Source organism: Cherax quadricarinatus, chromosome 20 (assembly GCF_038502225.1).
Source record: "Cherax quadricarinatus isolate ZL_2023a chromosome 20, ASM3850222v1, whole genome shotgun sequence".
NCBI classification, from domain to species: Eukaryota; Metazoa; Arthropoda; class Malacostraca; order Decapoda; family Parastacidae; genus Cherax; species Cherax quadricarinatus.
This window is the reverse complement of record NC_091311.1, coordinates 43,229,792-43,241,871: the sequence shown is the minus strand read 5'-3', so window position 1 is coordinate 43,241,871 and position 12,080 is coordinate 43,229,792.

Genomic DNA, 12,080 nt, shown 5'->3' with positions numbered 1-12,080 from the left:
TTACCTCACCTCCACTCTTATCTCATTCTTATTTTACCTTTATGTTAGTTAAAAAAAACTCTGTATTATATTAAAAAACTAAATAAATAAGCAAACAAATAAATAAATAAATATAAATATATTATATATGGAAAACGTGAGGAAATTAAAACTATATCGGATTATAAATCAAATTCCAACCACACAATAGAGTGAAAAACTAATGTAAAAGACCTGGGAGTAATGTCAGAGGATCTCACCTTCAAAGACCATAACATTGTATCAATCGCATGTGAGAAAAATGACAGGATGGATAATGAGAACCTTCAAAACTAGGGATGCCAAGCCCATGATGACACTCTTCAGGTCACTTGTTCTATCTAGGCTGGAATATTGCTGCACACTAACAGCACCTTTCAAGGCAGGTGAAATTGCTGACCTAGAAAATGTACAGAGAACTTTCACGGCGCGCATAACGGAGATAAAACACCTCAATTACTGGGAGCGCTTGAGGTTCCTGAACCTGTACTCCCTGGAACGCAGGCGGGAGAGATACATGATTATATACACCTGGAAAATCCTAGAGGGACTAGTACCCAACTTGCACACAAAAATCACTCACTACGAAAGCAAAAGACTTGGCAGACGATGCAACATCCCCCCAATGAAAAGCAGGGGTGTCACTAGCACGTTAAGAGACCATACAAAAGTGTCAGGGGCCCGAGACTGTTCAACTGCCTCCCAGCATACATAAGGGGGATTACCAATAGACCCCTGGCAGTCTTCAAGCTGGCACTGGACAAGCACCTAAAGTCGGTTCCTGGCCAGCCGGGCTGTGGCTCGTACGTTGGTTTGCATGCAGCCAGCAGTAACAGCCTGGTTGATCAGGTTCTGATCCACCAGGAGGCCTTGTCACAGACCGGGCCGCGGGGGCGTTGACCCCCGGAACTCTCTCCACGCGTGAGCGTGTTTGATAGGAGTGAATGGAGACAAATGGTTTTTAATACTTGACGTGCTGCTGGAGTGTGAGCAAAGTAACATTTATGAAGGGGTTCAGGGAAACCGGCAGGCCGGACTTGAGTCCTGGAGATGGGAAGTACAGTGCCTGCACTCTGAAGGAGGGGTGTTAATGTTGCAGTTTAAAAACTGTAGTGTAAAGCACCCTTCTGGCAAGACAGTGATGGATTGAATGATGGTGAAAGTTTTTCTTTTTCGGGCCACCCTGTCTTGGTGGGAATCGGCCGGTGTGATAATATATATATATATATATATATATATATATATATATATATGTATATATATATATATGTGTATATATATATATATATATATATATATATATATATATATATATATATATTACCTGGAGTTTACCTGGAGAGAGTTTCGGGGGTCAACGCCCCCGCGGCCCGGTCTGTGACCAGGCCTCCTGGTGGATCAGCGCCTGATCAACCAGGCTGTTGCTGCTGGCTGCACGCAAACCAACGTACGAGCCACAGCCCGGCTGATCAGGAACTGACTTTAGGTGCTTGTCCAGTGCCAGCTTGAAGACTGCCAGGGGTCTGTTGGTAATCCCCCTTATGTGTGCTGGGAGGCAGTTGAACAGTCTCGGGCCCCTGACACTTATTGTATGGTCTCTTAACGTGCTAGTGACACCCCTGCTTTTCATTGGGGGGATGGTGCATCGTCTGCCAAGTCTTTTGCTTTCGTAGTGAGTGATTTTCGTGTGCAAGTTCGGTACTAGTCCCTCTAGGATTTTCCAGGGAATACAGGTTTAGAATATATATACATTAGGTAAAATTGGTCAATTTTTATACGTTTAAAAGCATTTTTTATTTATGTTAATGTAAAAATTAATAATTTTGTGCTAAATGAATCTTAGAAAACTTACCTAACCTTATTATAACAAGCGCAATTTGATTTAGCCTCATCCAACTTAATATATATGGCCCTCTTCTCTTTCTCATTTACATAAACGACCTACCAGATGCATCGCAACTACTCAAACCCACACTATTTGCAGATGACACTACATACGTCTTCTCTCACCCAAGCCCAGTCATACTAGCCAATACTGTAAATACAAAATTACAGAAAATATCTACCTGGATAATTAACAAACTTACTCTCAATATTAACAAAACCTACTTCATTCAGTCTGGGAACAGAACTACAGATGTTCCTCTTAACATATTGATAAACGGATCACCTGGAGTACCTGGAGTTTACCTGGAGAGAGTTCCGGGGGTCAACGCCCCCGCGGCCCGGTCTGTGACCAGGCCTCCTGGTGGATAAGAGCCTGATCAACCAGTGTGGAAAATTGCATTTATATGAATGTATCATTATATACATAACAGTAAATGAAAAGATAATTATTATTTATCAGTTAGACAAGCGCTCCCTTTACAGGCGACGGAAAAGAATAACAGAGCGGCTAAAAGAGGTCAATATATCCGAAATGCGTAGGGGGACACTGGTCAGAGAAATAGCAAACATCGAACTTAAGCTAAAGGAATCTTATAGGACTCAGGAATCGCGGGAAGAACTAAAAGCCATAAATGAAATCGAAAGAAACCCAAAGTATTTCTTCTCCTATGCCAAATCAAAGTCGAGAACAACGTCCAGTATTGGGCCCCTACTTAAACAAGATGGGTCCTACACAGATGACAGCAAGGAAATGAGTTACTCAAGTCCCAATATGACTCAGTTTTTAGCAAGCCGCTAACCAGACTGAGAGTCGACGATCAAAATGAATTTTTTATGAGATAGCCACAGAATTTGGTTAACACAAGCCTATCTGATGTTATCCTGACGTCAAATTACTAAGAACAGGCGATAAATGACATGCCCATGCACTCTGCCCCAGGGCCAGACTCATGGAACTCCGTGTTCATCAAGAACTGCAAGAAGCCCCTATCACGAGCCTTTTCCATCCTATGGGTCACATAACCAGAGACCAAACAAAACGTTACTCGTCAATCCTAACCAGCCTGATAAGGGCAAAAAAATTGTATTATGAGAACAGATTATCCAACTTACGAGGTGATATAAAAAAGACCTGGAAGACCCTATCAGAAATTCTGGGAACAAAAAAAAAAGATATCACGACATAGCGAAATAAAATTAGCAAAATCAGATGAACCCCAACTCCCACCAACAGAAACAGCAAACAGACTCAATGATTTCTTCTCCACTATAGGTCAAAACCTTGCCAATAATATCCCAAGCTCAGATACCCCACCAAATGACTACCTCACTGGCAACTACCCGAACACACTGTTCCTAGCTCCGACTAACCCATACGAAGTCTCCCTTATTATCAACGCACTGAAAAACAAGGCAGGAGATTTAAATACCTTACCACCCTTTATTACCTGGAGTTTACCTGGAGAGAGTTTCGGGTACTATCACCAATCATTGCAACACTCTTTAACAAATCCATTGAATCCTCCACCTTCCCTACAGTTCTCAAAATAGCAAGGGTCACCCCGATCCATAAAGGAGGAGACCAGAGTTGAATAACTATAGGCCAATATCCAATTTACACCCTCTCAAAAATCTTCGAAAAATTAATTCATAAACGAATCCACTCCTACCTCATCTCCCATAACATTCTCAACCCCTGCCAATTTGGATTCAGGCCTAATAAAAATACTAATGATGCTATTATACACATGCTAGAACATATACACACTGCAATAGAGAAAAAAGAAGTCCCACTGGGGATCTTCATTGACTTACGTAAAGCTTTTGATACAGTTGACCATGACTTGCTCCACGTAAAATTGTCACACTATGGTATTAGAGGGCACTCCCTCAACTACCTCAAGTCTTACCTCAGCAACAGAAGCCAATATGTATACGCAAATGGGGCAAGCTCTTCCGCACAACCAATTACAGTTGGTGTCCCACAGGGAAGTGTCCTTGGCCCTCTTCTCTTTCTCCTATACATAAATGACCTACCAAATGCTTCGCAATTACTCAAACCCACACTTTTTGCAGATGACACCATATACGTCTTCTCTCACCCGAGCCCAGTCACGCTAGCAAATACTGTAAACACCGAATTACAGAAAATATCTACCTGGATGAGGGCTAACAAACTTACACTAAACATTGACAAAACCTACTTCATTCAGTTTGGTAACAGAGCTACAGATGTACCTCTTAACATAACGATAAACGGATCACCTATCACAAAGCTAACAGAGGGAAAATTCTTAGGAATCCACCTCGATAATACTCAAATTTCATACACATATACAACAAATTTCTAAGAAAATTTCCAAGACTGTAGGCATACTATCGAAGATACGGTACTATGTTCCACAGTCAGCCCTCCTGGCCCTTTATCACTCTCTTATTTACCCCTATCTCACCTATGGAATTTGTGCATGGGGCTCAACAACAACTAACCATCTCAGACCACTAATTACCCAACAAAAGGCTGCAGTTAGAATGATAACAAATTCTCACTACAGGCAGCACACTCCACCAATATTCAAAACACTCAACCTACTCACCATGCAAAACATCCATACTTATTATTGCACTTATTACATACATAGAACACTTAACTCTGATATTAACCCTCCCCTCAAACATCTCCTTGCCAACCTCAACAGAACACATGACCATAATACAAGGCACAGATCACTCTTTGATGTTCCTCGTGTCCATCTCACGCTATGCAAAAACTCAATGCACATAAAAGGCCCTAAAATCTGGAATTCATTACCTGTAAATATAAAAGAAACACTGCCTGTTTATAAATTCAAGTCTCTTCTCAAAGTTCACTTACTCAAAACCAAATAAATACTGAATAACTGAACCATATAAATTGTATATCCTAAATGTTACTCACAATTATATCACACAAATGTTAAACCTAACTTTGTTATTTTTTTAAATACACTACCTAACAGAATACTCCATTCTACTGAATGAACAGCAATGCATGCAACCATTGGACCTGTCTTTGTAATACTCATTTGTATTTTATAGTTAATTTTAAGCCAGCCCGTAATGCTATGCATATAAGTGGCTTTGGCATGCTGCTCTTACCTGTATATTTTGTACCTCTGTTTGTATGCTAAATTTCTAAATAAATAAATGGAGAGGGAGCATGGACACGGGGGTCGTCCCACAGCTACTAAAAACAACAGACATAGCCCCACTCCACAAAGGGGGCAGTAAAGCAACAGTAAAGAACTACAGACCGATAGCACTAACATCCCATATCATAAAAATCTTTGAAAGGGTCCTAAGAAGCAAGATCACCACCCATCTAGAAACCCATCAGTTACACAACCCAGGGCAACATGGGTTTAGAACAGGTCGCTCCTGTCTGTCTCAACTATTGGATCACTACGACAAGGTCCTAGATGCACTAGAAGACAAAAAGAATGCAGATGTAATATATACAGACTTTGCAAAAGCCTTCGACCTATTTGTGATTGCAGGGGTCGAGTCTTAGCTCCTGGCCCCGCCTCTTCACCAGTTGCTCTTCACCGGTATGAGTGTGTGTGCGTGTGTGTGTATGAGTTTGTGTATGTGTGTGTGTGTGTGTGTTTATGTGTGTGTGTGTGTGTGTGTGTGTGTGTGTGTGTGTGTGTGTGTGTGTGTGTGTGTGTGTGTGTGTGTGTGTGTGTGTGTGTGTGTGTGTGTGTGTGTGTGACTCAACAATCAATATTTGCACCAGTAACTCATTACAGTTGTGACCGGGTGTGGAAGTGTGAATTGCTCATTACACTATAATTTGTTCATGATTGTAGCCATGTATAAACGTAAGTAACCATTCTTACAGTATTCATTACCTTTGTAACTTGTGAGCTCATTACCTTGTACCTAGTTCAGCCATCCAAACTTTGGAGCCCGGTCCCTGGATCCATTACGTACCTCTGTAATCTGTAAATACCTTTGTAACTTGTCATGATTGTGACTAGACCTACCCGGAGTTCATTACCTTTGTAATTTGTGAGTTCATTACCTTTGTAAATTGTGAATTCATTACCTCTGTAACTTGCTCAGCTATCAAAACTTTGGAGTCCAGTCCCTGGACCAATTATGTACCTCTGTAATCTTTTGACTACCGCCCACAGGATGGGTATGGGGTGCATAATAAACATATTAAACTAACTAAAACTAACAAGTGTGACCATGGCGTAATAGCGCACAAAATGCGTGCTAAAGGAATAACAGGAAAAGTCGGTCGATGGATCTATAATTTCCTCACTAACAGAACATAGAGAGTAGTAGTCAACAGAGTAAAGTCCGAGGCAGCTACGGTGAAAAGCTCTGTTCCACAAGGCACAGTACTCGCTCCCATCTTGCTCCTCATCCTCATATCTGACATAGACAAGGATGTCAGCCACAGCACCGTGTCTTCCAACGCAGATGACACCCGAATCTGCATGACAGTGTCTTCCATTGCAGACACTGCAAGGCTCCAGGCGGACATCAACCAAATCTTTCAGTGGGCTGCAGAAAACAATATGAAGTTCAACGATGAGAAATTTCAATTACTCAGATATGGTAAACACGAGGAAATTAAATCTTCATCAGAGTACAAAAATTCTGGCCACAAAATAGAGCGAAACACCAACGTCAAAGACCTGGGAGTGATCATGTCGGAGGATCTCACCTTCAAGGACCATAACATTGTATAAATCGCATCTTTTGACTACCGCCCACAGGATGGGTATGGGGTGCATAAAGATATTAAACTAAAGTGTGTGTGTGTGTGTGTGTGTGTGTGTGTGTGTGTGTGTGTGTGTGTGTGTGTGTGTGTGGTGTGTGTGACTCAACAATCAATATTTGCACCAATAACTCATTACAATTGTGACCGGGTGTGGAAGTGTGAATTGCTCATTACTCTATAATTTGTTCATGATTGTAGCCAAAGTATAAACGTAAGTAACCATTCTACATAATTCATTACCTTTGTAACTTGTGAGCTCATTACCTTTGTACCTAGTTCAGCTATAAAAACTTTGGGGGCCCAGTCCCTGGACCCATTACGTACCTCTGTAATCTGTAAATACCTTTGTAACTTGTCATGATTGTGACCAGACTTACCTGGAGTTCATTACCTTTGTAAATTGTGACTTCATTACCTTTGTAAATTGTGAGTTCATTACCTTTGTAAATTGTGAGTTCATTACCTCTGTAACTTGCTCAGCTATCAAAACTTTGGAGTCCAGTCCCTGGACCAATTATGTACCTCTGTAATCTTTTGACTACCGCCCACAGGATGGGTATGGGGTGCATAATAAACATATTAAACTAAACTAACTAGAAAAATGACAGGATGGATAATGAGAACCTTCAAAACTAGGGATGCCAAGCCCATGATGACACTCTTCAGGTCACTTGTTCTATATAGGCTGGAATATTGCTGCACACTAACAGCACCTTTCAAGGCAGGTGAAATTGCTGACCTAGAAAATGTACAGAGAATCTTCACGGCGCGCATAACGGAGATAAAACACCTCAATTACTGGGAGCGCTTGAGGTTCCTGAACCTGTATTCTCTGGAATGCAGGCGGGAGAGATACATGATTATATACACCTGGAAAATCCTAGAGGGACTAGTACCGAACTTGCACACAAAAATCACTCACTACGAAAGCAAAAGACTTGGCAGACGATGCAACATCCCCAATGAAAAGCAGGGGTGTCACTAGCACGTTAAGAGACTATACAATAAGTGTCAGGGGCCCGAGACTGTTCAACTGCCTCCCAGCATACATAAGGGGGATTACCAGCAGACCCCTGGCAGTCTTCAAGCTGGCACTGGACAAGCACCTAAAGTCGGTTCCTGACCAGCTGGGCTGTGGCTCGTACGTTGGTTTGCGTGCAGCCAGCAGTAACAGCCTGGTTGATCAGGCTCTGATCCACCAGGAGGCCTGGTCACAGACCGGGCCGCGGGGGCGTTGACCCCTGGAACTCTCTCCAGGTAAACTCCAGGTAGGAATTTGGACACCTAGTTTGCAAAAAATGTCCCCCTTCGATACCTACCACTGTCATATCCACAAGTTGCTCTGGACCTATTAATTACCAATGAAATATGTATAACCAGGAATACTGGTAAATATATAAATTTTATGGACTGTATATTAAAAATAATAAATGGTTATATATATACACAATTACATAATAGAAGGAAAATATACCTTAATATCACTCACCAATTTGACTGGAGATAAATTCAAAGTTCAAAGTTCAAAGTTTATTCTCTATAAGGATTACAATGCTGAGTTTACAGAAATTTGGTTATTGTGTGGTTTGCATGTAGTAAAATAGTGATTACAGAGTGTACCACTAGAACGCTTAGCATGGCTAGGCATTTCAGGCAGACTTAGTTTTATTCTTAATTGTAAAATATTACAAATTATGAGGTAAGTTGGTATTATGGCTAAGTGACTAAATACTAGTTTGTGAGTTTAGCAATGTAAATGCTTTTGTTTTGGCACAGTACATAGTTTCAGTATTGGAGTATCACAGGATTCATTATTTTAAGATTGAGATTAATATTTCTGTTTATGGTCAAATGAGTCAGTGAGTGTAAGTGTGAACCACCAGGTGGTATTCGTGTAGTTAGTTGACGGGGTGTATCAGGGAGATAAGATGTTTTCTAATGGTAATTTTGAAGGTGATGAATGTGTCTGCAGTTCTAGAGTTCTCAGGTAGGGTATTCCAGATTTTAGGGCCTTTGACATACATTGAATTTTTGTAAAGGTTTAGTCGGACACGGGGAATGTCGTAGAGATGTTTGTGTCTGGTGTTATGCCTGTGGGTTCTGTCACAACTATCAAGAAAGCGTTTTAGGTCAAGGTTGATATTAGAGTTTAAGGCCCTGTAGATGTAGACTGCACAGTAGTAAGTGTGGATGTACTGAACAGGGAGTAAGTTTAGGTCTATGAAGAGTGCGGGGGGGTTGCCAGGGATGGGATTTAGTGATTATTCTTACTGCAGCTTTTTGTTGGGTTATTATTGGCTTTAGGTGTGTTGCTGCAGTTGATCCCCAAGCACAAATAGCATAGGTGAGGTATGGATAAATAAGTGAGTGGTATAGTGTGAGAAGGGCATTTTGCGGCACGTAGTATCGTATCTTGGAGAGGATCCCAACCATTTTGGATACTTTTTTGGTTATATGCTGGATATGGGTGCTGAAATTCAGGTTGTTGTCAAGGTATAAGCCTAGGAATTTGCCCCCATTATTTCTGGTAATTAGTGTTGTCAATCTTAATGTTAATTTGTGCATCTCCTGCTCTGCTACCAAACATAATATAGTAGGTTTTGTCAGTGTTAAGCGTAAGTTTATTGGCTGTCATCCAAGTCGATATTTTGATCAGCTCCTCATTCACAGTGGTGTTGAGGGTGGCAAGATTAGGGTGAGAGATGACATAAGTCGTGTCGTCAGCAAAGAGAATGGGTTTCAGGTGTTGGGATACGTTTGGAAGGTCATTGATGTATATGAGGAAGAGCAGGGGACCAAGGACACTTCCCTGCAGAACTCCAGTATCAAGTGGCTGTGTTGCTGATGCTGTGTCTTTAATGGTGACATACTGATACCTATTAGTAATGTAAGATTTGAAATAAGCAAGCGCATGGCCTCTTATACCATAATGATCAAGTTTGTGGAGTAGGATGTCGTGGTCTACTGTGTCAAAAGCTTTTCTTAGGTCAATAATGTGTATCATACTCAGAAAACCTCACTCTAACTAAATCTATGAAAATAATGCTGGCCAGAATTACACACAAATCTAGAGAGCTTATCTGAGGTTCCTGGAGCTGTCTTGTCCAGTCATCTGATATCTCAAGTTATGCAGGAATGCACATCCACCAATTTCGCCTCCTATTTGAGAGGTGTCAGCCCAATTTTAACCTCTAGAGCACGAAAAATTCTTCCCCATTCACCAACGTTTCTAATACATATTCAAAACCCAAGATGGCGAGAGTCTCTACTTTTTTTCGATAACATACTTCTTTTAAAAATACAATATAGGGCATCTATTTACCTATAAATTACCGTATTTCCGGAAAATATATACAGTATTTTCCACAACCAGGCTGTTACTGCTGGCTGCACGCAAACCAACGTACGAGCCACAGCCCGGCTGGTCAGGAACCGACTTTAGGTGCTTGTCCAGTGTCAGCTTGAAGACTGCCAGGGGTCTGTTGGTAATCCCCCTTATGTATGCTGGGAGGCAGTTGAACAGTCTCGGGCCCCTGACACTTATTGTATGGTCTCTTAACGTGCTAGTGACACCCCTGCTTTTCATTGGGGGGATGTTGCATCGTCTGCCAAGTCTTTTACTTTCGTAGTGAGTGATTTTCGTGTGCAAGTTCGGTACTAGTCCCTCTAGGATTTTCCAGGTGTATATAATCCAGTCTAGAGTCATCAAGATTCTTAGAACTTTTAATCTTCAGCATTATGGATTTAGAAAATAACTTTCAAGGGTTATACAACACAGCAGGGCAGGGAAGGATGCAGGGGTAATGGGCAGCAAGAGGGAGAGGGATGATTATTAGGTTATGAAGTGCAGCGGGGCAGTGGATAGTGCAGGGGTAGAGGGTAGCTAGAGATCAAGGTGGAAAGTACTGAGGAGAGTGCTTGAGACATCATCAGAGTTTGTGTAGTAAATCAGTTGCTGTCAAAAAGTCAGTGAGAGTCTGGATTAAAGGAGGATCTGTGAGCAAGAAGGGATGATAAAGAAAGGACAGCAGAGCAGAGATGACATTGGAGGTAAATTCTGCATACTCATTGATAGAGTGGGCAGTCGAACAGAATGTGGCTAACAGATACTGGAACTTGACAATTCTCACAGAGAGCAACAGTACACCTCTCCATGAGATACCTGTAAGACGAGTGTGGCCGATACAAAAAAGGGAGAGAGTAGTCCCCCAACCTCAACACTGATGACAAGACGACGACCAGAAACCAATACTCAGTTTAACAGAATGAAGTTTGTTATGGAGCAGATCAGACCATTGTTGTTGCCAATGGGTGTGAAGATAGGTAGCAATTACAGCAAGAGAGTCCATGAATGGAACACCTCTATATGAAACTGGGAGGTCATGTACTGCTGACCGCGCAGCAGTGTCTACCTGTTCATTGCCCTGTACGTCAACATGGCCAGGAACCCTACAAAAAATATCTCTGTGTTTGCTAGAGATATGGCATAACCAAAGTTGGATATGAAGAACTAGGAGGTGAGGTGTATCAGATTTCTGTATAGCCTGTAAAGCACTAAGGGAGTCTGAAATGACCACAGATGGGGACACAGGCATAGATGCAATATGGATAAGTGCTACAAGAATGGCATACAATTCAGCTGTAAAAATGCCGGACATTGTCATGCGAGGGCATTGTCATGCCCTCGCATGACAATGTCCGGAAACACTGCTGCAAATCCGAAGCCATCAGAAGACTTAGAACCATCAGTGTACACCGTGATGGCATGAGAATGAGAGTGTAAGTGGTCAAAAAAAGGAGAGCAGGAAGCCACCGTAGGTAGTTGGGCTTTCGCGCATGGCAGTGGGAAAGAACAGACACAAACAGCCGGAATTTCCCAAAGGGGCAGGGAAAAGTGAGACACTACATGAACATAGAGAGGTGGTAACTGAAGAGAGTAAACAGGGGCAACAAATGAATGAAGAACTTACACTAACATCAGTGACTATCCTATATAAGGAAGAATTGTAGAGGGCACGAGATCAAACATATTAGTGAAAACAATGAGCGTCATGGCGATCAGACAAGGATGGAAAATTCACTTCTGCATAGAGGCTCTCAGCAGGGGATGAACGAAAGGCACCAAGGCATAGACAGAGACCTTGGCGACGTATAGAATCTAACTTAGACAGAGTTGCGGGAGAGCTGCAGAAAAGATTTGGTCACCATAATCTAGCTTGGACAAGACTAGGGTGGAATGGAAATGGAGGAGAGTGTGACGATCCGCTCCCCATGAACGACGTACGAGAACCTTAAGGAGATTTAGCCGACCATGGTAAATTGTCTTTAACGAAGAAATGTGAAGTCTCCACGTCACCTGGCGATCAAAGAGCGAGCCCAGAAGCCTGACCGTATCACATGC